Source organism: Pantherophis guttatus, chromosome 1 (genome assembly GCF_059756535.1).
Source record: "Pantherophis guttatus breed Tessera chromosome 1, ASM5975653v1, whole genome shotgun sequence".
Lineage (NCBI taxonomy): Eukaryota > Metazoa > Chordata > Lepidosauria > Squamata > Colubridae > Pantherophis > Pantherophis guttatus.
In genome coordinates this window covers 226,509,922-226,532,847 of record NC_142063.1, presented here as the reverse complement: position 1 = coordinate 226,532,847, position 22,926 = coordinate 226,509,922, and the positions used below count along the sequence as shown (strand labels likewise).

The window sequence follows — 22,926 nt, the reverse complement described above, 5'->3', positions numbered from 1 at the left end:
CCACAATACTGCTGGGAAGGAGTTAAAGAAAAAACTGGCTACAATAGTATTAACCTTAGTAGTATGAGAGATGCAAGCAGTGTGCATTCTCTCTAATAGTTAGTTGTCCTGCTGAGATGCAGCTTATACAATCAGTGCCTGCAATGCTGAATATCTTTTGTTTTATAACTCTTAATACTATGGAGCGGCTCAAGGAGTAATATTTTATTCTTCTTTTAAGATCAGAGAAGATGGTTTCCATTAAGATAGCAAAATTGATTCTGGCACTAAATATTGAATATGTTTAGTATGTTGTTCAGTTCCCTAAAGAAAAGCATAATGATTGATGAAAAAAAATTGGAGATTGGACAAAAATAAATAGAAGGGTAAGTAATGATTGATGAACGCAAGGCAGTTATATAAAATAATGTAAATGGCTTTTTTTCACATAAATCATATCTGAAACATTTTGCTTTCTAAAGTAAAGGTCTTATTCCACAAATAAAAACCTGAACAGAATCTTCAAGGGACACAGTACAATATGACAAGCCAAAGTGGCCTCTCCATGGTGAATTATTTCCACTTATGTCAAATAGACAGGACTAACTTTTTGCCTACCAAACTTCATATATCTCATAAATGCAGCACAGACTCTGGAGATTGATAGCACTCCTGATTTTGTAGCCTGACTGTGTCTGCAAAAGTAACGTTCAAACATCAAACCAACAGGATTAATGTTTGGATGAGTTAAGTTTTCTTGTTTACTAACTTTGCAGGCCAAAAGAAGATAGATTTCCCCCCATGGAGATCTATTACTAAGTCCAGACCTTAATGCTTCTGCAGCCCAGCTGGTTGAGAAAAGAAATTGAAGGAATTTAGTCTGGTGTAAATAGAATGGACTTTGCTTGGGGAAAAGGTGATACAGAAAAATCTCATTCTAAAAGTCTTTACCTGGGAAGTCAAAATCAAAGGAAATTGGGTCCTTAGAGATGCTCAGTAAATACAGGTGTGTTGGGGGAGGTGGTGGAGATACAGAAACTGCAAGTAGGCAATGTGTAGTCAGTTAGAGTTGGGAAATGAGAAATAGGAACTTTGGGCAACAGAGGTCTCTATTTTCTCTCCCAAGCTACAGAAAAGCAGGAAAGCAAACTCAGAAAAATTAGGAAAGAAAGAAAAAGATGCGAGCTATCAGTGAATACACAGAGAGACACATAGGAAAGAGGAGTGGGAATTGGTTGAGAGTTATAATTAGGAAAAAGAAGAAAGTGAAAAGACTGGCCTAGAAAGGAATTCTACTCCCTACAACTAACAGGAGAAGTGCAGCTTGGATGTAAAAGACTGAAGGGAAAATCTTGGGCAAGATGTGAGGAGAGAAAGAGCCTTGCCATTTCACCACAGAAGAAACTCCCCGGTAGATTAACTACTGGGACAATCAAGGATTAAAGAACCAAGAGGAGAAGTGATTGGGTCCAGACAAGCCAGTCTGAAGGTGGTTCAGTCCAAGAGAAGGAATCAGTGAGTCAAGCAGAAGCTTCTTTGACCCAATGCTCATTTGATGGTGACTCTGCTTCATTTTCAAATAGTCCTAATTCAGTGCAATAAACAGCAGAAACTTTCACCATTTTGCATCAATTTCAACAACCTAAAAAGAACTATATCCAGAAAAAAGGGAAAAAATTAGAAATTAATATTAGTCAGGGCTATATGCAGACACATATGCATAAAGATGTCACTCATACCTTAATCACTTCCCAAACTATATTACTGCCACATATGGATATGGGGTTGTCTTTAAGACAGGGGTGGAATTCAACCGGTGCGGACTGGTTAGGCCTAACCGGTAGGGATGATTTGAATCGGTTCGCCAAACCGGTAAAAAGCACCCCTGGTTGGCTCCGTCCACCCCCTGCGAGTTGCAGCAGGGAATGGGGTGTGCTAGCATGGCTTGCGCATAGAAAAGGGCGCCAGCAGTGGCACATTCAAGAAGTGGAGCGGATGGAGGTCAGAATTTTTTTTTCGCTGCAAGAAGCCTGCAGCAACCATCTCTTTTTTGGTGCAAGAAGCATCCAGCTGCACCAAAAAAGAGGAGGTGGCTACAGATGCGACAAGGGGGGCAAGATGCGGGCTGGCGGAGAGCACAATGGCAATGGCTCAGCCTTGGCTTGCCTTCCCCTCTGCCTGCCACCTGCTGCCATGGGAGGAAGGTAAGCCCAAAGAAAGAGGTAGTCGTGGGGGAAGAAGCGGGGCTAGGGCCAGGTCCTCTGGAGGAAGGGAAACAGGACTGGCGAAGGGAGAGTGGAAGGCCTTTGAGAGATTAGGCCACGTCTGGGCAGAAAATAGGTAGGTAAAAATTCAAAAAAAAATTCTACCAGGTTCTGTGGGTGTGGCTTGATGGTGGGGGGGTCATGTGACTGAGTGGGTGTGGCCTTGAGTGACATCAAGTTGGTCATGCCCACTCAGTTACAAGCCACGCCCACAGAACCAATAGGGCAAAAATTTGAATGTCACCACTGCTTTAAGACAACCCAGAAGCTACAACTCAGCCCAAATGCTGTAGCACATGCAGTTCTTTGCACCCGAGAGCTTGTCCATGTTAAACAGTCTGCTGTGTCATTCCAATTTCCATCTAGATGTGATTCAAAATATTGGTTCTCACCTTTAAAGCAGGACCACTTCTCCCTCATGGTATCCCACCAGGTCAGATAAGGGGGTTTGTTCCAAGTCCTGACAGTTAGAACAATTAATCAATGGAATGACTTGTTACTAGAAGTTGTGAATGCTCCAAAATTGGAAGTTTTAAAGAAGAGATTATCTGAAATGATAGTGTTTCCTGCCTGAGAAGGGGTTAGACTAGAAAACCTCCAAGTCCCTTCCAACTCTCCTATTCCATTATTCTATTAAGACAGGCAGCCATATCAGTTTTATAAATAAATAAAATAAATGTGAGGAAGTACAAGATTAACAATTGAATTTTGCAAATATTCTAGACTTTAGTATTATAGTATTTTTCTAGTTGCAGCACATCATTCAGTAAAATGTGATATTAAACCTGAAGCAGAATAAAGCTTTTTCAAGTGACAAATGGAAAAAAAACCCCTTTGGAGTTGAAAAAAAGGGATTGACAAACTCATTTTGTTTGCAAAAATAAGCAAACAGCACAGTGGTTATTTATTAAAGGGGAAAATTCACAAAGAGGAGTACTATTAATAGCTACATGAATATTTTTGAGCCACCATGTTAATCTAAATTGCTAGTTGAGGGCAGGTGGATGCAAGACACTTACAAACCAGCAATTTTTCAAATCTCTTAGGGTTCAGAAACTGCAACTCACATTGAGGAAGTAATTAAGAGAACAAAACTAGCTTGTTACCTTATGTTACTTTAAATCAACTTGAGGATAAATCAACGTTCTCAAATCCAGTGCTCACTAGATGTGTTAGGCTTTCATGATTCCCAAATCAACTCAAGTCAAGCATCCTCTCTCTGTTATTATGGATGGTTCTAAGGGACAGATTTATGAGTTACTGTAAAATGTAAGGTCATAACATTTCTCTGGGGCATTTTGCTTTGTTTATTTTCTAGTTAATTGCTTGTTGAGGGAGCATAAATATATGTATCAACCTAATTCTTCCAAACTTTATTATATTTGGGGGAAAATCTTTCTAATGGATTGTCGGTTCTTTCTTTGGTAGAATAAAGTAACCACTTTATAATAAATTACTCATGTGTGGAGGAAATATAGCAAAATGATTTAATTGACAAGCCAAGAACTCTGATGCTTCTTTATATGCTTGTAGGTAAAATGAATCACTCTCTATTCTTAGTATTTATCACTTCATTTATTTATTTGTCATTAGTTTAAGTCATCTTCCACTTTTTCCCATTTTTCTACTCTCTCTTTCTCAGTATGAAAGCAAAAGATCAATCTTAACTCCTTTGTAATATCCAGTCATCATCCAGAAATCATTCTTAATGATCTTCTCCAACCTGAAGCTTTCCAAGGCGTCAGGATGGGGATAGAGCTGATTTGGGAATCATAGATAATGAAGGACAACTCCATCCAAGAGGCATCAAATTGTAAAAGGCTGATTTATAAGACTGTGCTCAAAAGTTCCAACCACATAAATATTGAAGGCTATGCTTATTGATTTTCTGCCTCATTTATTTAATACCAATGCAATTCTATGTGTTAGAAATGCACATAGATGTTTGGATAGATGCTTCACTTCAAATAAAGTACCCTTTCAAAGATGCTTCAAAAAGCAGACATGGTCCCCTCATTTCTATCAGTGAAATGAACCATGTTGCTTTGTTTCAGGCTGACCTGGAGTCTCCCTCAGCCTTCTCTTCAAAGCTGACACTGTAAAACAAGACCGAGAGGAGCATTTCTTCAAGAAGTGATTCAAGAGAAAGCTAAGTAGAACCGTTCCCTGCAACATTAGCCTTAGATTTCCTAAGCTGACTGGCTAGAGCAGGTTGTAGGCACAACTGTCAAAATTACCAACCTTGCTCAGTCAATCAGTCTCTGAGACGCCATTGTGAGCCAAGGCACTTGTCGGCTGGCAAGTGGTTGGGAAAGCCCATCAGCTCTAAGAGTTTTGTACACCTCCTGGTTCTCTAAATTGCTTGTCAACAAATGGAGAGAAACAAGCAGCTGTCTAGCTTTGGAATCCTCATAGTACATGCTGAGAAAACTTCAGGTTGGATATCTTTCATATACAGAAGGAAGAACCTTCTCCTTCAGTGACAGTATTGAAGGTCTTAAAGGGTAGACGGTTCCAGGATGATTTGCTGAAGCCATCCAGCATAGAAAATCTTTAGTATGGATAGGCCAGCACTGCAGAAAGAGTCCTCTAAGCATCTTTCTCAGATTGATGAAGGGCTTTAAACCTAAGAGCATTTGTTGAAACATTCTAACTTGGAAGACAGTGCCTTCTCTAACTGCACACAGAAGATCTTGATAATCAGTCAGCATGAGCATCACTCACACCATCCAGCACAAAAAGAAAGATCCAATACCAACTAATTAGTATGTTATTGTATTAATGCACATATTTTAACATAGGAGGGGGAAACACAATTCCATCGGATATAAATAGTTTAAGAGCATACAGCCATTTACAAAATGACAAGAAATTATAGTATAATGATCTTTCAGTAAGCAAAATCTCACTTAAAAGTAATTACATGCAAGTCTCATGAAGAAAATTTTAATATATCAGTCAAACTTTGAATTAATCAATGCTATTTAATAGACCCCCATCTTTTATTTGCCAACAATGGGTAGCATATATTTTGCAGCTAATTATAACATAGCACAACTCTGGAGCTTTAGAATGGATTCTGTTTTCCTTTTTATTAATTTTAATTAAGTAAGCAGCTTAGAACAGATCACAACTTTGTGGAAAAGGAACTCAAAAGGTCTAGAAAATATAGCTTCATGTGATATGATTAAGAAAGATCTCAGAATGACTTTTGCCACCAAGAAGCCTATAAGAAGAGGCAGTTATTATTAAATTATCATTCCTGAAAAGGTCAGGAAAATATCTGCTATAGTACTAAGAATTATTTTTAAACATCATGATAATAATTACATATAATACCAATGTTTTCCTGCACCAACAACTCATTAACTCTTTCAATAAATTAACTCTCTGTGTTGTGCACACCAGTTACCTCTGGGGTTAGTCAAAGTATTTGTTTATGAGTACAATGGGCTTTTTATTATATGGAAAAGATGGGCCTAACACAATATTTTGGCTCTAGGTGTGCATTTGGGCGAAGAACCAGATAAAGTTTTTTTCTTGTCCAAAACTGCCAAGAACAGAAGAATACATTTCATGTCCTATTCTCGGGTACTATCAAATAATGTCTACATTATGAATGTCACAGAAAAAAGCACTTATTGTGGGACTTATGGGTTAATGCACTATATATGTGGAAAATGCACTATATATGTGGAAAAGTAAGCTTGTATTAGACAAAAATGCTATGAGAAAAAAAGCAAATATTGGAGGAATTTATATAATAAAAATACTAAAAATATACTTATAAATATACTTAGTATAGTTGAATAAAATCCAGTATTAATGCAAATTTAATTTAATGGGCCATTTGGGAAAGGGGTATCATTTGTATATTTCTATAATTATGCAAATGTTATTATCTGCATCATTTTAATCTATTTAATTGCAAAATGATACAAATCTTGTAAATCAGTGCCCATTATGTTATTTTATGTGACTTAAGATGACATTGGATACAAATTTTGTTTGTTGCATCTGAAATCTATTAAATTGGACTTTGTTAAATGGAAATTTTACCAGTCTTTAAAAAAAAAAAAAGCAGGAGGAAAGTAAACCATAGGACTGGATAATGCTCCAAATTGATGCTTTAATTAACAAGATTTTGGTCAAAATACATCTTTAAACAAAGTATGAAACTGAAGTCCTGCTTTGAGCTGGATACCAAAAAGGCTTTTTTCCATGTCTTGTCTTCGGGTCTCCAGTACTCCGGTGCATGTGAAGACCAGCTGGCAGACGTGCATGCATATGCCAGAAATCCGAAGATCAGCTGGCTAGCGCGTATGTACACCAGCCAGCTGATCTTCAGGTTTCCAGTGCTCCGGCACACACACATGCACATTCCAATTTGGGCACTCTGTGTCAAAAAGGTTCGCCATCACTGCACTATACTATACTATACTATACTATACCTGTCAGGGTTTTGATCGATCCCATCCTGGCTATGAGATAATCACCCTGATTAATTAGAGGATGGACCGTGGCTTTCTCCAAGTTGCAATATTCTGAAAATAAAACCAGAAGAAGTATTCTCTAATAAAACTTTTTTATTTGTAAAAAGTAACAAAACATCTATCTATCTAATTAGCTACATTTTGGCAGTATTCCTCTGCTGGATCATTCCTGGCAGAGAGAACAAAGGAAAAAGTAGTAATGAAGGAATGGAATGTAGGACATGCGCAGTAAAAATACTGATAAGGAACTTGACAAACTACAGTAAGTCTATTAGTCCAAAAATATGAAGCTCAGCTGGGAAATACAAGAACTCAGTGACAATACCCATACCCATACCCATACCCATACCATGCTTACCATACTAACTAGTATGTCCATACTAGATTTTGCAGTCCAAAGGATTCTGGTTTTAAATTATTTAGCCTTTTCTTTTACCTATGGCTCAATTCCCATTTTTCTCTGGTGGAGGTTGTTTGCCATTGACAATAAGGACTCTTAGTTACTCACCAGTATTTAATACCTTTCATAGTAGATCACTGCTATAAGAAACATGGTGTACAGGAAAGATGTGGATTATTGCACTGACTTTGAGTGGCCTCAAAAGAGTTTGAAGAAAGTTCTTGCAGTAAAGTATATACATGAAGACTCACTTTCCCCGTAGATTATTCTTTCACTGAATGGCTGAAGCCCTTCCGTTAAGCCCTTCCATACCTTTCCATTTACATTAATTTAAGAACCAGTTTTGGTGTTCTGTAGTTGTTAAGGTGCTAGCCTAGAAACAAGGAGATGGAGTTTTAATCCCTATTTTAAGCATGAAAGCTGGCTGGTTGACCTTGAGCCAATGATTATATCTCAGCCCAACCCACTTCACAGGGTTGTTGTTGTGGGGAAAATAGTGGAAGGAAAATATACTAGGAATGTTAAATAAAAAAGTGGGATAAAATAAGATAGATAGATAGATAGATAGATAGATAGATAGATAGATAGATAGATAGATGATGGGTGGATGGATGGATAGAGTACTGTATTTTACTCATTAAAGAAGGTTTTTGGTAATGTGTAAGTGTGTGGTTTTTGCTTTGTGTATGAAGCTTTTTTAAAAAATTAAGATGAGCCTTTTTTTCATGAAGCTTCTACAAAATCTATTTTATAAGCAGACAAGAATCTTTTGCATATGAGTATATGATCTGAGCTACATACAATTCTCAGCATCTCTGCTGCTGTCCAGCAATCATCCACATATTTGCAGCTAAAATATAGCAGTCTCTTTTGAACTCTCTCTGTAACATCACCTTCAATGTAATACACTGAATTGCTTCAAGATGATCAAGTATGACACTAATGAAAATTACTTATGTTTCTAATTTGAAAAGGTTCATTTTGCAACAAGAAAAAGAACCATTAGTTGAATAAAATTTCTAGTTTAAATTAAGTTAGACTTAAAATATATGACTACATATTAAGTTCTCTTTTTTTAATAGAGATTTTTCACTCCAACTGTTCACTGTCCCTCAGAAAAGGGATGAAAAAAATAACATCAAAATGGATAAGTTATATGGGAAGCAGGGGAGAAGAGGTCACATTTGGTGTGTAAAAATGTGTGAATATTTCAGGCATTTCAGACTTCTACAGTAACATTATACTCATTTTGTAGTTATCAAAAGATAAGTTCAGGGCAGCAAGTTCAGTGGTTTTATTTTAGCCCATCTATACGATGCTGCCCAAAGGGATCCTTAAACTTTTCTTTCAAATTGATATTAAATAAGCCCTTGCAAGCATATCTCAAGGAAATCTTTAACCTGAATTTGCATACGTTCTTTAAAAAGGGTTTCAGTGTGATTAATTTCAGTATAAAATGAGAAGCTATTGTCTATAATCCAACTTGCAAAGTCTGAATTGGCTTCAAATAAATCTATAGTTCTTGAAAGCTTTAGCTGGCCTTCAGGATAGCGGCCTTTTTTCCCCCTGCCTGTATGTATAAGAACCTACTCAGATATTACAGTAGCAAAAGCACTCTACAGCAGGAAACAGGTGTTTTCAATTGCACTATGCATGATCTGAACATTATGCAGAAGAAATGCTTTGGAAATTGCTGGAATTTAAGTGTGATACCTCTTTAAGATAGCCTTGTCTTTTTTTCAGACCTCCATTCAAGACCTGAGGAAAAGATTCAGCTCTTTTAAGAATCTGCAGTTAGAATCTGTTTCTTCACTGACATGGAATACTTCCTGAAATGTATTCAGAACGAAGTTAGAATGTAAACTAGGTGCAGATTCTAGAGTTGCTTTCAAAAGTATTATTTTTAATTCTCCAAAATAAGAATTGTTTAATGATGTCATCTTTGAAAGTCGTTTTATTTTTTATTTTCAAACTAATTTTGCTGAAATGTGGGAAGTCACAGAGCTCACAAGTTAACGAAAGACATGAATTTCTCTTGCACACATATACACACACCCCATTTCAACTTGGAAATTAAATAAGAACATCACACTTCACATATGAGGATTTCATTACAATTTTCTTGTTTAAAATGATCTCTAAAACGGAATCTCTCTCTCTCTGAGGAGATGCTTGTTTTGGGATTGCTTGCTACCTGACTTTGGTGGCAAGTCACACTTGGCTTGTGAGCTGTACATTGTTGATCCCTGTCCTAGTTCAACTACTATAGCATCAGAAAAGGGAGGACAGAGAAAAACACAGAGAGATTCCTTTCTCCTGTGAAGTACTTATCACATTGATAAGTCAAGATCCAAGTTATCAGAAAACTTAGAATATCCAATGGACAATCATGACTGGTATGAATGTTGAATATTAACTTCTGATTGCAGAGGAAAAAAGAGGAGGATTTGGGGATGATTCATTGGTTTCAGAAAAATTTGTATAGAATTTTCATCCATTTCATTTCAACTAGGGGATGCACCGATGACTTCAAAATCCATGCAGATTGTATATTCTGATTTCACCTCTGGCTTGCTAGAGCAATTTCTCTGGTGAACCTCATGCTATTTAATAAAACCCAGGACTTAAATATGGTTGCATTTGCTGAAAGTGTTCTGCCTGTATATTTTTATTTGAGGCAATTTATTATTTTTGCTTGCATGCATTCCAAGTAAGGGACCAGTGATCTCTTTGGTAATGTTTTGTCATCGTATAAAAAGCATGTATCTTTATAGTCCTCTATAAATGCTTCATAACAGTTGTTAAACAGGGAATTAAGAAAGCAGTTGCACACAAAATGTGTTCTGGATGTTGACTTAGAAAATTTGAAAAGCCCATTTCTCTTTCACATGAGAATGTGCACTTGTATATTCACAGCCTCATGCATTTTTTACTCTTCTCCCAACCTGATTCCATGTAGATAGTTTGGAATTACCAGAATCATTGGTCAGCACAACTAAATAGAAAAAAAAAACTGCTTTAAAAGATTTGTGTAATAACAATAATAAGGTAAGAACTCTAATTAGAAAAATGAAAAACTGTAGGAGCAATAGGATTCCCTTGCTGGAATGAAATGGTCTCTTCAATGATGAAGAATTAATTTTATGTTGATAGCCATGTGAGCTTTTCAGTTCATAGACCAGGGCCTTCTTCGCTTTTTATCAAAACACTTGCATTAAAATAACTGTCTTTTCCTGCTAAATAAACAAACACTGGAAGTGATGATGTAAAATTCCATTCATTACCGTGTTTCCCCAAAAATAAGATCCTGTCTTATATTTTTCTGAACCCTGAAATAAGCACTTGGCCTTATTTTCAGGGAGGTCTTATTATTTTGGGGTGCATGGAGCAAGATGGGGCTCCTCTTGCCATCTTACCTGATTTCCAGCTCTGTCTCCCTAACCCTAACCAGAGGAAATAGCCAGGATCAGCTGTGCATGCATTTAAATATTTTCAGGGAGAGCTTATTTTCAGGGAGGGCTTATTTTCGGGGGGGCTTATTTTAGTGAATGCATTCAAAGCCCGATTGGGCTTATTATCCAGGGAAGTCTTATTTTCAGGGAAACAGGGTATAATAATAAAAAAACTTGGAATTATTAAAGGAATAACTTTATCAAATTTGTGCAATATAAATAAATTTGGCTGAAATTCCATACACACTTCAGTGGAAGTTAATATCACTGGATTCATTCAGTATATCGTGGTGTATGTGATACTCAATGTATTTACTCATCTAAAGAATCTTTGACCAAAAACTCTTCCAGAGCCATATCCATTCAATTAAAAAAAGGGAAGTTCCATATTCTGCAGCAGTAATGATTAAAAGATTTAAGAAAGAGAAGAAAAAGTTGGGAGAAAAAAAAAAACAGGTTTTGGCACCAGATCCCAAAATTAAATGAGATATGAAATAAGGACCATTAGGATGCTTTCAAATTAATATGATATCCCTTAGTTTTAATGAGACAAAATATATAAAATTCTTCATATATCAGAAAGAGCAAAAATAATACTTGTATATCTGGGGTTTACAGCTATATCTGATATTTAATCAAATCATTAAATTTAAAAAAGTATCAATTATTTTACCTCCTATACTGTCTTTCATCTATACAGAGGACCTGTCTTCATTGAAAAGTCTTCTGTCAATGCAATAATTTTCCACAGGACCAAGAAGCCTGAAATCAGGATTCTACTGAACATTTTTTTTTTTAAAAAAAAATTGATTTATATTCCGCCCTTCTCTGGAGACTCAGGGCGGCTTACAGTGCGTTAAGCAATAGCCTTCATACTTTTGTATATTTTATACAAAGTCAGCTTATTGCCCCCACAAACTGGGTCCTCAATTTACCTACCTTAGAAAGAATGGAAGGCTGAGTCAAATTTCATGATTTTTTACAGATTTTATTTATTCATAGTTTATGGCATGTGACTGGGTGGTTTAACTACGGGTGAAAGGCCTTGACTGATAAAGGGACTCTCAACTGGAGACTATGGTTCTCTGTACTTAAAGGAAAAGACAGTGTGGGCAAAGATAGTGCACCTATTACAAGTCTGTCTCTTCAGGATGGAATTACATGCTATTAAAATGCCTGAGGAAAGCCAGTGAAGTCTTACAGTACACCTGCTCAGCTGTCACTTTGCCTTCACATATATTTCTGAAATCACACAACCGAGTCAAAGAGTATAGAACCGTGATGGCTCACCTTTTTGATATTGCGTGCCAAAAGCGGGGGTAGCGCAGGGGGGGGTATGCGCACATGTGCCCACACCCATAATTCAATGCCCCTGCCCCCTGTGCATGCACATGCAATCCGCCCCGTGTAACCCCCACTTTTGTCACACAATGGCATGGTGGGCCCAGTAGACCCGTTTTTCACCCTCCCCAGACTCTAGAGGCTTTCTTGGAGCCTGGGGAGGGTGAAAAGAAGCCTTCCCCACCTCCCCGGAGGCCCTCTGAGGCCGGAAATGGCCCATTTCCCAACTTCTGGTGGGCCCGGGAGGCTCGAATGCTCACGTGCCCACAGATATGGCTCCGCGTGCCACCCGTGGCACGCGTGCCATAGGTTCTCCATCACGGGTATAGAAGGATCATTGCAAAGTGTTTAAATGGTGTAGCATGGGATGAAAGAAATGTCTTCTTTTCAAGGCTTTAAAATAAAAAAATAGACTCTGACAATGATAGTTGCACATCAGCAGTTAATTAGATTAGATTAGATTAGATTAGATTAGATTAGATTAGATTAGATTAGATTAGATTAGATTAGATTAGATTAGATTAGATTAGATTAGATTAGATTAGATTAGATTTATTGGACTTCTATACCACCCTTCTCCCGAAGGACTCAGGGTGGTATACAGCCATATTAAAACACATATAGATTTACAAAATTTAAAAACAATTTAAAACCGAATATGGCCCACAAAATTAAAAAACTAACATACACCCATTATAAAATTCATATTAGGCCAGCCCGGCTTGTTGGAACAAAAGGGTCTTCAGGGCGCGGTGAAAGGAATGCGGGTCGGGGATCATACAAACTTCTAGGGGCAGCTCATTCCAGAGGGCTGGTGCCCCCACAGAGAAGGCACCAGCCCTCTGGAATGAGCTGCCCCCTGGGTGTCGCCAGTCGGCATTGTTTGGCCGATGGCACCCTGAGGAGCCTCTCTCTGTGGGAGTGTATTGGCCGGTGGGAGGCTGTCGGTGGCAGAAGGTGGTCTCGTATATACCCCGGTCCTAAGCCATGGAGCGCTTTAAAGGTGGTGACCAACACCTTGAATCGCACCCAGAAGACCACCGGGAGCCAGTGCAGCTTGCGCAGGAGAGGTGTTACATGGGTGCACCGAGTCGCCCCCATAATCACCCACGCGGCCGCATTCTGGACCAGTTGGAGCCTCCGAGTGCTCTTCAAGGGGAGCCCCAAGTAGAGAGCATTACAGTAGTCCAGATGGGACGTGACGAGGGCATGAGTGACCGTGTGCAGGGCATCCCGGTCCAGAAAGGCAACTGGCGTATCAGGCAAGCCTGATAAAAAGCTCCCCTGGCCAAGGCCATCATATGATCTTCCAAAGACAGCCGTGCATCCAGGAGAACACCCAAGTTGCGAACTCTCTCTGAAGTGGCCAAGATCTCGCCCCCAATAGTCAACGATGGAACCAGCTGACTATACCGGGACACCGGGAACCACAGCCACTCGGTCTTGGAAGGGTTGAGTCTAAGTCTGTTCCTCCCCATCCAGATCCACATGGCCTCCAGGCACCGGGACATCACGTCAAGGGCATCATTGGGATGGTCCGGGGTGGAGATGTACAACTGAGTGTCGTCAGCGTACTGGTGGAACTTCACCCCAAAACCACGGATGATCTCGCCCAGCAGCTTCACGTAAATGTTGAACAGAAGGGGTGAGAGGACTGACCCTTGCGGCACCCCACAAACAAGGCGCCTCGAGGTCGACCTCTGTCCCTCTGCCAACACAAACTGTGTATGGTCGGAGAGGAAGGAGAACCACTGCAACACGGAGTCCCCCACTCCCAACCCCTCCAATCGTCGCAGCATGATACCATGGTCGATGGTATCAAAAGCCGCCTAATAGGACCAGGACAGAGGAACAACCGCTGTCCCAAGCCCTCCAGAGATCATCAACCAATGCGACCAATGCCGTTTCTGTGCTGTACCCCAGCCTGAAGCCCAACTGGAACGGATCTAGATAGTCAGCTTCATCCAGGTACTGGGGAAGTTGTCGCGCCACCACACTCTCAACAACCTTCACAACAAAGCGAAGGTTGGAGACTGGATGATAGTTCGCTAATACAGGGAAGGCTTCTTGAGGAGGGGCTTCACCACCACCTCTTTCAGAGAGGGAGAGAAGAAACCCTCACTCAAAGAATTAATAATCCCCTGGAGCCAGCCTCGTGTAACCGCCCAGGAGGCCAGCACCAAACCAGGAGGGACACAGGTCCAATAAACATGTGGCAGTGCTAAGCCTACCCAGAATTCTGTCCACGTCCTTGGGAGTCACAAGGTCAAACCCCACCCAGATAACATTTTCAAGACCCACCTCCGTCACCCCATCCGAATCTACCCAATCAGAATCCAGACCTTCCCGAATCTGAGTAACTTTTTCATGCAGGAATTGCACAAAATCCTCAGCCCTGCCCTGCAAGGGGTCTTCCCTCGCTCCCAGATGAAGGAGGGAGTGGGTCACCCTAAACAGGGCTACTGGGCGGTTCTCTGCAGACCCGATAAGAGCAGAAAAATAATTAGATTTTGCTGCTTTTATCGCCACTAGGTAGATCTTAATATGAGACCTCACCAGTGTTCGGTCAGATTCGGAGTGGCTGGCCCTCCAGTTGCTCTCCAGGTGTCTTTTCCGGTGCTTCATCTCTCTCAGCTCCTCGAAGAACCAGGGAGCCAATTGAGATCGGCACCGGGTCAGAGGCTGCAAAGGCACGACGCGGTCCAGAGCTCCAGTGGCTGCCCTATCCCAGGCGGCCACCAGTTCTTCAGTTGCGCTGTGAGCCAGAGCCTCAGGGAATGGCTCAAGCTCCATCAAGAACCTATCAGGGTCCATCAGGCACCTGGGACGGAACCATCTAGTCGGTTCCGTCTCCCTGCAGCAAGGGGTAGCGGTGCGGAAGTCCATGCAAAGGAGAGAGTGATCAGACCATGACAAGGGTTTGATGACTAAATCCCCTATTTCCAGATCGCTCTGCCACTGACCAGAGACAAAAATCAAATCCAGAGTGTGTCCCCCCATGTGAGTAGGGCCTTGAACTAACTGGGTCAGGTCCAAGGCCATCATGGAAGCCATGAACTCCTGAGCCGCCATAGACGTTTCACTGACAGATGGCAGGTTGAAATCCCCCATAACCATAAGCCTGGGGGTATCAACCGCCACCCCGGCTATCACGTCAGGCAGTTCGGGCAGGGCCGCTGCCACGCAGCAAGGAGCCAAGTATATAATCAGCAGGCCCATCTGCACCCCACGACCCCACTTCACAAGGAAGGACTCACATCTGGCTATCTGAGGTACAATGGCCTCCCTTGGACATAGACTTTCTTTAATAATGACCGCCACCCCCCCGCCCCTACACTGGGCCCTCAGCTGATGGAATGCCCAGAAATCTGGTGGGCACATTTCAACAAGGGGCACCTCCCCTTCCAGACCCAGCCAGGTCTCCGTAATACCTTCCATGTCCGCTCCCCCCTCCTGAATAAGTTCGTAAATGAGGGGGGCCTTATTTATCATGGACCTGGCATTGCACAACATCAGCCGATCGCCCAGGCCCTGAGGATCTGTGCTACCTGGGGAACGAGAGAAGCATTGGGGACCGGAGTGCGCAATCGCTTGAAGATAGCGAGTGCGCACTCCCATAACATGATATGGCCCCCTGCTTCCACCATACCTGACCCTCCCACCCACGGTACAAATCAAGCAGCCCTCATTAGATCGAGCTTTAGCCCCCTCCCTGGTGTCCAACCCTGCACCCCTTATGCCGCTGCCTCCCACCGGACCCGGCCTCGACCCTCGTGGGTTCTCCCCCAATCCCACTCTGATCGTCCCTGAACCCCTTAAAATTTTGGTTAAAAATACATTTAAAGAAACCCTCAATCTCCTCTTTGCTGCATGCCATCTCTTGGGGTTCCAAAACCCGTCATCAAGATAGGCCCTTGATACCGTGGAGGGCCAAACCTGTGAGAGGGGGGAATATCGCAGTACAAGAAGCTTGGCCTTTGATCATGAATCATGGGCAGTCCTCCTATAAGTACAAGTAAGTCTCTATCCTGGAACAGGTTGGAGATAACCATTAAATCATACAGCTCATCCGCCTGGAACCCACACTGTATTTCAGACATTAACATGATTGAGTGGGTTCAGAGGTATTTCACGAGAAGAGTATTCCACTCTACTCACAACAGAATTCCTTATGCCACCAGGCTTAAAATTTTGGGCTTGGACAATCTGGAATTGCGCCGCCTGTGGTCTGATTTAAGAATAGTACACAAAATTGTCTGCTACAACATCTTGCCTGTCAACGACTTCTTCAGTTTCAACCACAATAGTACACAGGCAAACAATCGATACAAACTCAAGGTAAACTGCTTCAAACTCAATTGCAGGAAATACTATTTCAGCAACAGAGTGTCAACACCTGGAATGTTCTACCCGATTCCATTGTTACAGCCTCAAACCCTCACAGTTTCAACCTCAAACTGTTTACCGTGGACCTCACTCTATCCTTAAGAGGTCCATAAAGGGGGCGTGGATAAGCACACCAGCGTGCCTACTGTCCCTGTCTTACTGTCCCCATTTATTTGTATTTACGTCCTTTGTTTATGTTCATACCTACACTTGTTATCTTGTACATGTTTGATAAATAAATAAATAAATAAATAAATAAATAAATAAATAAATAACAGCTGACTGTCAAATGCTTAACTTTGCATTGCTATATTTGTCAGACAAAGATAATATGAAGATACGGTTCTAGCAAACTAAATTGTTTTGAAGTGGATTAGGATAGGAAAGGTAGGCAGTAAGGCATATTAATGAGGCAGAAGAGAAGATTTGGTGTAGAAACATAGTGGAGAAAGATGAAAGAATGTGGAGATTACTGAACAGGATTCCTGACTTTCAGAGGTTCAGAGTCATAACTGAAACTTAAGTGACATGCTAGGAATCCCCTCGTTAGTGAGTCTAAGGCAGTGTGGCTAACCTTTTCTGGACTGAGTGCCCAAAGTTCCCGTGCATGCACGTGAATGTGTGCATGTGCCCAAACCCCCAAAATGCAATGTGTGTGCAGCCCTGCGCATGTGTCCCGCCTCCACACATGCATGCACACGCAACCCCACACATGCGCAGCAGAGACCCGAAGACTAGTTGGGAGGCGCGCAGGCATGTGCAGCAGAGCTGAACTGGGGAGATGGCTCATGTGCCCACAGAGGGCGCTGTGTGCCACCTCTGGCACAGGTGCCATAGGTTCGCCATCACGGGTCTCAGGTGTTTACATTAAGTAGCTCATTGAATATGTAGCACCATGTATTTCAACATTTCTCCTATGGGTTATACCGAAAGTTGATAAGAAGGATTCAGGGACTGTCTTTATTTACAGTTTGGCCTTAATACTCTGTTCATGTTATAAAAAAGATTTTAATCTTTTTTTTAATCTTCTGAGAAGCCTCTCTGGACATATTAAAAGTAAGCTGCCCATAGCAGTTTTTGAAATTGTTATTGTACCTACAGTATGGTGTGGTTAGTTCATTTTCTTTTAATGTATTTGTATTTGTTGACTGTAATTCTTCTTGATAGGAGGGAGAAGTTTCACTGTGGAGAGCTCCTTCTCCACCCCCGTTATATTTTGGAACCAAAATTGGGGGAAAAAAAACCCTTTAAAGTCTACCTTCCATCCCCAAAATTCACAGTGTACAGGTTGTATTTCACAATAATGTGCAACAACAATAATGACAACAAAGAACACATAAAGGAAGGAAACCACAAAATAAAGCTTTCTATATTTCACCCCTGACAGGCAATTCTAATTGCTTTCATGAGAGACACTAATTAAAAATGAGCTCTTCCCCCCTCCCCATCTGATATGAGCTTGTAGCTTCCTTGTTTTTAAGACTGTAATGGATTACTGTTTCCCTCTAGCCAGCCCCCACCCCCTGCTTTGAGCTGACATTTAAAGCAGAGGCAATTTCCATTTATGCCAATTATCACTGCCAACCGTGTAGGGAATAAATTAGAGATATTGTTATTATTAGGCAGAGTGAGTATATTCACGTTAATGCTTAAGAGCCATAGTTCATAAGACTGCTAGTTTCTTGCAAGTAAATGGAGAACATAATCTTGGGCCAGGCTGTGCAGGATTTTGGAGAGGAAGCAAGCTGGTCTGTTTCCAACTGTGAAACTTAATTGTCAGATCTACAGACATGGACTAGGTTTACCTGTAAGGAATATAATATCAATAACAATAATAGACTAGAATTCTCAAAAGGGCAATGCCTACAATTTACCCAGAATAAAATGAATTTCAACATTAGTGGTGTCAGCATCAGTTATGCACTAAAAATAGATTTGATTATTCCTTTTATATTTTCTATTAAAACATTCATTTATCATTCTGTTATTCATTCACTTGAACTAAATTCACAGTGTTATAAATTTCATTTGGGTTCATTATATCCATCAATTCTTATTTCTCATTAGTTTGGTGAAAATGAGACTCAGCTGGTCTGCTGCCTGTTATTTCAGTATTTTTCATTCTGATCACATGGCATAGTCAAGTAGTCTACTACCATGTCATGATAAATTTTAGAAAGACAGGAGATAAGGTATTTCATATGTTCACCCAGTGCAGAATAGTCAATGCTACATAAAGAGACAGAACTCAATGTCATGAAACATATGAGCTCATGTATGGAATATGGTGGTTTAGGGACCCATTAATTTCCATGAAAATTCCCTAAATCCTTTTCTTACAACCTTGTTACACCCTTCCAAAAGCTCCCAAGTTATCTAGGTATCCTGCCATTAACCACCTTATTCCAATGTAATGGTCTGAGAGAATAACCTTGGAAGGTAAGAGGAGGAAGAGAAGCCACAGCCTAGAGCAAGAGATATCTCATGTCCACAGAAGGAATAGAGGTTTGGGAAGCATCCCAGAAAGGACCATCTCTAGTTCTCTGGAAAGTGACACAAAGGAAGAGGAGAAATGCTTACAGACTTGCAGAACACTGGAATTATAATCTCAAATAAATGGTAGCACTAATGCTCATGGTTTTGGTTTCTGGACTGGATTACCTTAAAGGGCTGACTGACATCCAGAGAAATTCCCTTTGCCCCCAGTGTATCAGGGAGGAGGTAAATAGCAAATCCACTTTTCCATCTAATCTGGTAAGAAGACAGATAAACCAGGTGGTTTTTTGAGCATGAGTACCATCTATTTATTAAGAATGCTATTTATTTATTTTTCGTACAGCAAGACCAGAAATCTAGAAGAAAGCTTAGAAAAAAGGAGAAGGAAAAATGCATCCCACCCCTTTCATTTTATGATCAGTAACAGTGGTATCAGCAGTCAATCGATCAATATCTCATATGATTCAACCCAATGTGCATGAGATGAAGAGTGAAGTTTGCAGTGTTTGATAACCCCCCTTCTTCTTATTCCCCAACAAGCTAACTTTGCTGTAGTTCACCTCTTTGATACAGACTTCTTTGATTTCTTAATATATACGTTGATGCTGGCAACACAACTATTTAACTATCAATGCGTTTCTCTACTTTTCAATTCTATAGTGAAAGGCAATATGACATAATCCAATAGGCTGCTATAATAACTCTCTCTTTATTACATACTTCAATTTCTTTCCTTGATTCAACTGTTTGAACTTCCTTTTGCATGATGAATTCTTAGTTATAAAAATGGACTAAGAATCACTGACACAATACACAAGTTCTTTTACCTTTTTAAAGTATTTTTTAAAATACCCTTCTATTTCACATAGTGAGTGATAACATTTTTTGGATATTATTGCAGCAACTAGGAACTGTCAATCCATAAAGACACAGAAAGATCAAAATGATAAACAAAAGGTGGGAAGTGCCACCTTTTGGCAGCTTCTCACCAAATCCTTGAGTGTTCAGTGAGACAGAAATGAACAGGAAGAAAGTTGAAGTTTGGCCTATTGATGCTTCATGTACTAGAAACAGAGAGAAAAAAAATCAGTCTGTATATTTTACAGAAATTTACTTTGCCCTAACCAAAATGAAATACATTTGCATACCAAGAGTACTTTTGAAATTTTATTATGTGTTTTATAATTTCGACTGCATTTTTTGCACTCCTATACAAATGTTCATGACAAGTTTTACTGTTATTACTGTGGATGAATACCCAGACTGGTGCAAGAAGGAACTAAAAGGAATGCTCAGAAGCTGAACAAAATGCCCTTCACTAGGTTAAATACTCAATGGTGCTCATTAACAAATAATATTCTTTCTAGGCTCCTTTGTAACTGAAAAGGCTGAGTTTAACTCAGTTCTGATGGGTTTGTTTGTGCACTGACACAGGCACACACACATTATGATGGTTGTATTTATATTTTAGGACTTGTGTTTAGTTTCAATCTGGTTGAGACTTCCAAGGAGGATGCAAAGGACCACTGACTGATTTAGTAGACTAATATTTTTCAACTTCACCAAGAGCCTCGGTGGTGCAGCAGACTAAAGTGCTGTTAAGTGCTAGAACTTAGCTGCCAGCTGCCTGCAATTAGTGCAAGTTCAAATCTTACCAGGCTCAAGGTTGACTCAGCCTTCCATCCTTTCGAGGTAGGTAAATTGACGACCCAGATTGTGGGGGCAATAAGCCAACTTTGTATAAAACAACACCGCTGGGGGGGGGGGCGAAAGCCCTAATAAGCAAGTATATACAAAAAAGTATGCAAGCTATTGCTATAATGCATTGTAAGCTGCCCTGAGTTTACGGAGAAGGGCGGCATATAAATTGGATTAATAAATAAATAAACTTTAGCAACTTTAAGATGTGTGGACTTCAATTTGCAGAATTCCCAGCCAGTAAGCTGTAACTGAAGGCAACTGTGGGCAAAATATGAGGAAAATTTGTTAGTTTAAGTTTCTACCACACTGTGGATGGGATGGGGGTGGGGGTGGGGGTGGGGGTTTACAACAGCAACTGCAAATGGAAGAAAAATTAGGAAAGGCGACCTTCTACATTTCTCTGCCTATGGAATGAACACTGAAATGGAACATCACTCAGGAAAAAGAAATTGAATCTATAGCATGCCACTTTTAGGTATAAGTGCAATCAGAGTGATATATGTATCACTTTACGCAAAGTAATTTGCAAACTTGAGGCCACAGGGGTTTCTTATATTAATACTAACACTAATGTTAATACTGATACTAACAGAATAGTCCGACAGGCAATATAAATGAACCAGAAACTAGGAAACCTGAAGTGAAAAACCAATCTTTTATATTTCATTTTTAAAAATCTGCATAGAATAATTCTTCATCTGATGTGGGTTCACACATTAAGCTTATTAAATTGGTCTCTCCAAGAGATTTGATTTTTTTAAAAATGTAAAACTAGAATATATTTGCTATGCATCAGAGTCTGTTGCTCATTTTCACATAACACTCACTCAAGTGAACAATGTCTGAAATACCTTGATCCAGATATACAAGGCAAACAGTAATTGCTCTGCTTATTCTACGTAGAGAGATGCAAGTTTATAGTTGCTTCTTGGATGACATACATAATTCACAAGGCCAGGAGCCCTGTGCATTCAGAGCTCCACACTGTGTGGATCACAGCAACTGCACTCAGATGAATGTACTTCCTGTTTCCAAGTAAATCTTCCCATCAGCACAGAGAGATTAATTACCGGTATCTCTTTCATGAATAATTTTTGTTTTAAATCTGAAGAGGCTTGTATGTTTTCATGTCTGCATTTCTAATGTGTGGTTGTGTATGTACATATTTAAAACATTCACTTATCTCTCAGAAAATAAACTGGCACCATAGTCAGGCATGTTTGTACTGGTTAGGAGAGGATTTTAGAAAAAAAACATATTTGTTACATAAGGAAGGAAATAAGTTCAGAAATATAAAATGGGATTTGTTGAATAGTTGAGGCTTTCCAGAATGCCACCACGAATATTTAAAACTAGGGAAAAGTGCTCAGAGAACAGACTGGAGTTCTTGCTTCATGAACTATTCAGTATAAATTAATGTATATTAATTCATACCAATATGTTAATACAGTAAGATGGTACAAAAGTTAAAATGCCAAGTGTGACAACATCTAGGCAAAGCTTTCCATCTAAATTAGGGTCTTCTTTCCCTCTCTTCAAAAAAAAACCCTTGTAACAACAAATTTGTAACACCCTCATCATGCTCACCATAAGATGAATCACTGCTGTACACATAACAAGTTGAAATGAAGCAAACAGCTGTTTAATGAAGTTTGTTTTGGAGCATCTGTCACAGGAACCTGAAAGTAAATGACAAAATTGGCTTAATGGTTTTGTTTATCACCTATTTTTCAACTGTTTATACCTGCCTTAAAGATAATGAACAAACAACTGGCAATTGGGACAGGATGCAATGGGAGTCCAGCTAGCAAGACATTAATATTAAGAGGCAAGATCTGGGAATAGAAGAATTTGATTGTATTCCTGGGCTCATGGAGTCAGCTCAGCTTTGTACCACTCATGTACAGACAATCCCCACCCAATATATATATATATATATATATTGCACTGAAATTAGCAATATTGAATTTTTAATCAGATGTTAAGAAAAGCTATTGTGATTATCCAAAGTTCGGGAAGATGTTAAGATAGTGGAATATTGGTTTGCAACAAAGAAAATATATCTTATTTTGCATTGTGCTGATTTATACATTGTCTGTAGTTTATTTAATTTAACATTATTATGGGAAATAATCACCCAACTCACCAAGAACATTTTAATCATGTTTCCCTAGGTCTGAAAAGGAATTTACTGACTTCAATCAACTAAGGGTTTCAATTAGAAAAGCAGTGGAGATGGGAAATCATCTGACAATGCACTCAGAGAAGGTCCAATAGAATCAAGCAACAAAGAATCAGAAAGAAGAAAATAAAAATACTTATTATTGCTCTGTCATTTTAAAGATGGAACAAGGACACATAACACTATTCACTTGAAGTTCTTTATACTCCAGGTCTTCAATATTACAATGATT

The 22,926-nt window shown here is 39.8% G+C and overlaps 1 long non-coding RNA gene across 2 annotated transcripts in view; it reads right to left on the bottom strand.

Annotated features, from left to right (window-relative positions):
- The window catches only part of LOC117676868 (uncharacterized), a 79,129-nt gene that overhangs the window by 44,475 nt on the left and 11,728 nt on the right, over positions 1 to 22,926 (bottom strand). For both annotated transcript variants that reach the window (XR_015731361.1, XR_004594536.3), the window contains one exon: positions 22,100 to 22,191. This is a non-coding gene — a long non-coding RNA (uncharacterized LOC117676868). The remainder of the gene's footprint in view (positions 1 to 22,099; positions 22,192 to 22,926) is intronic.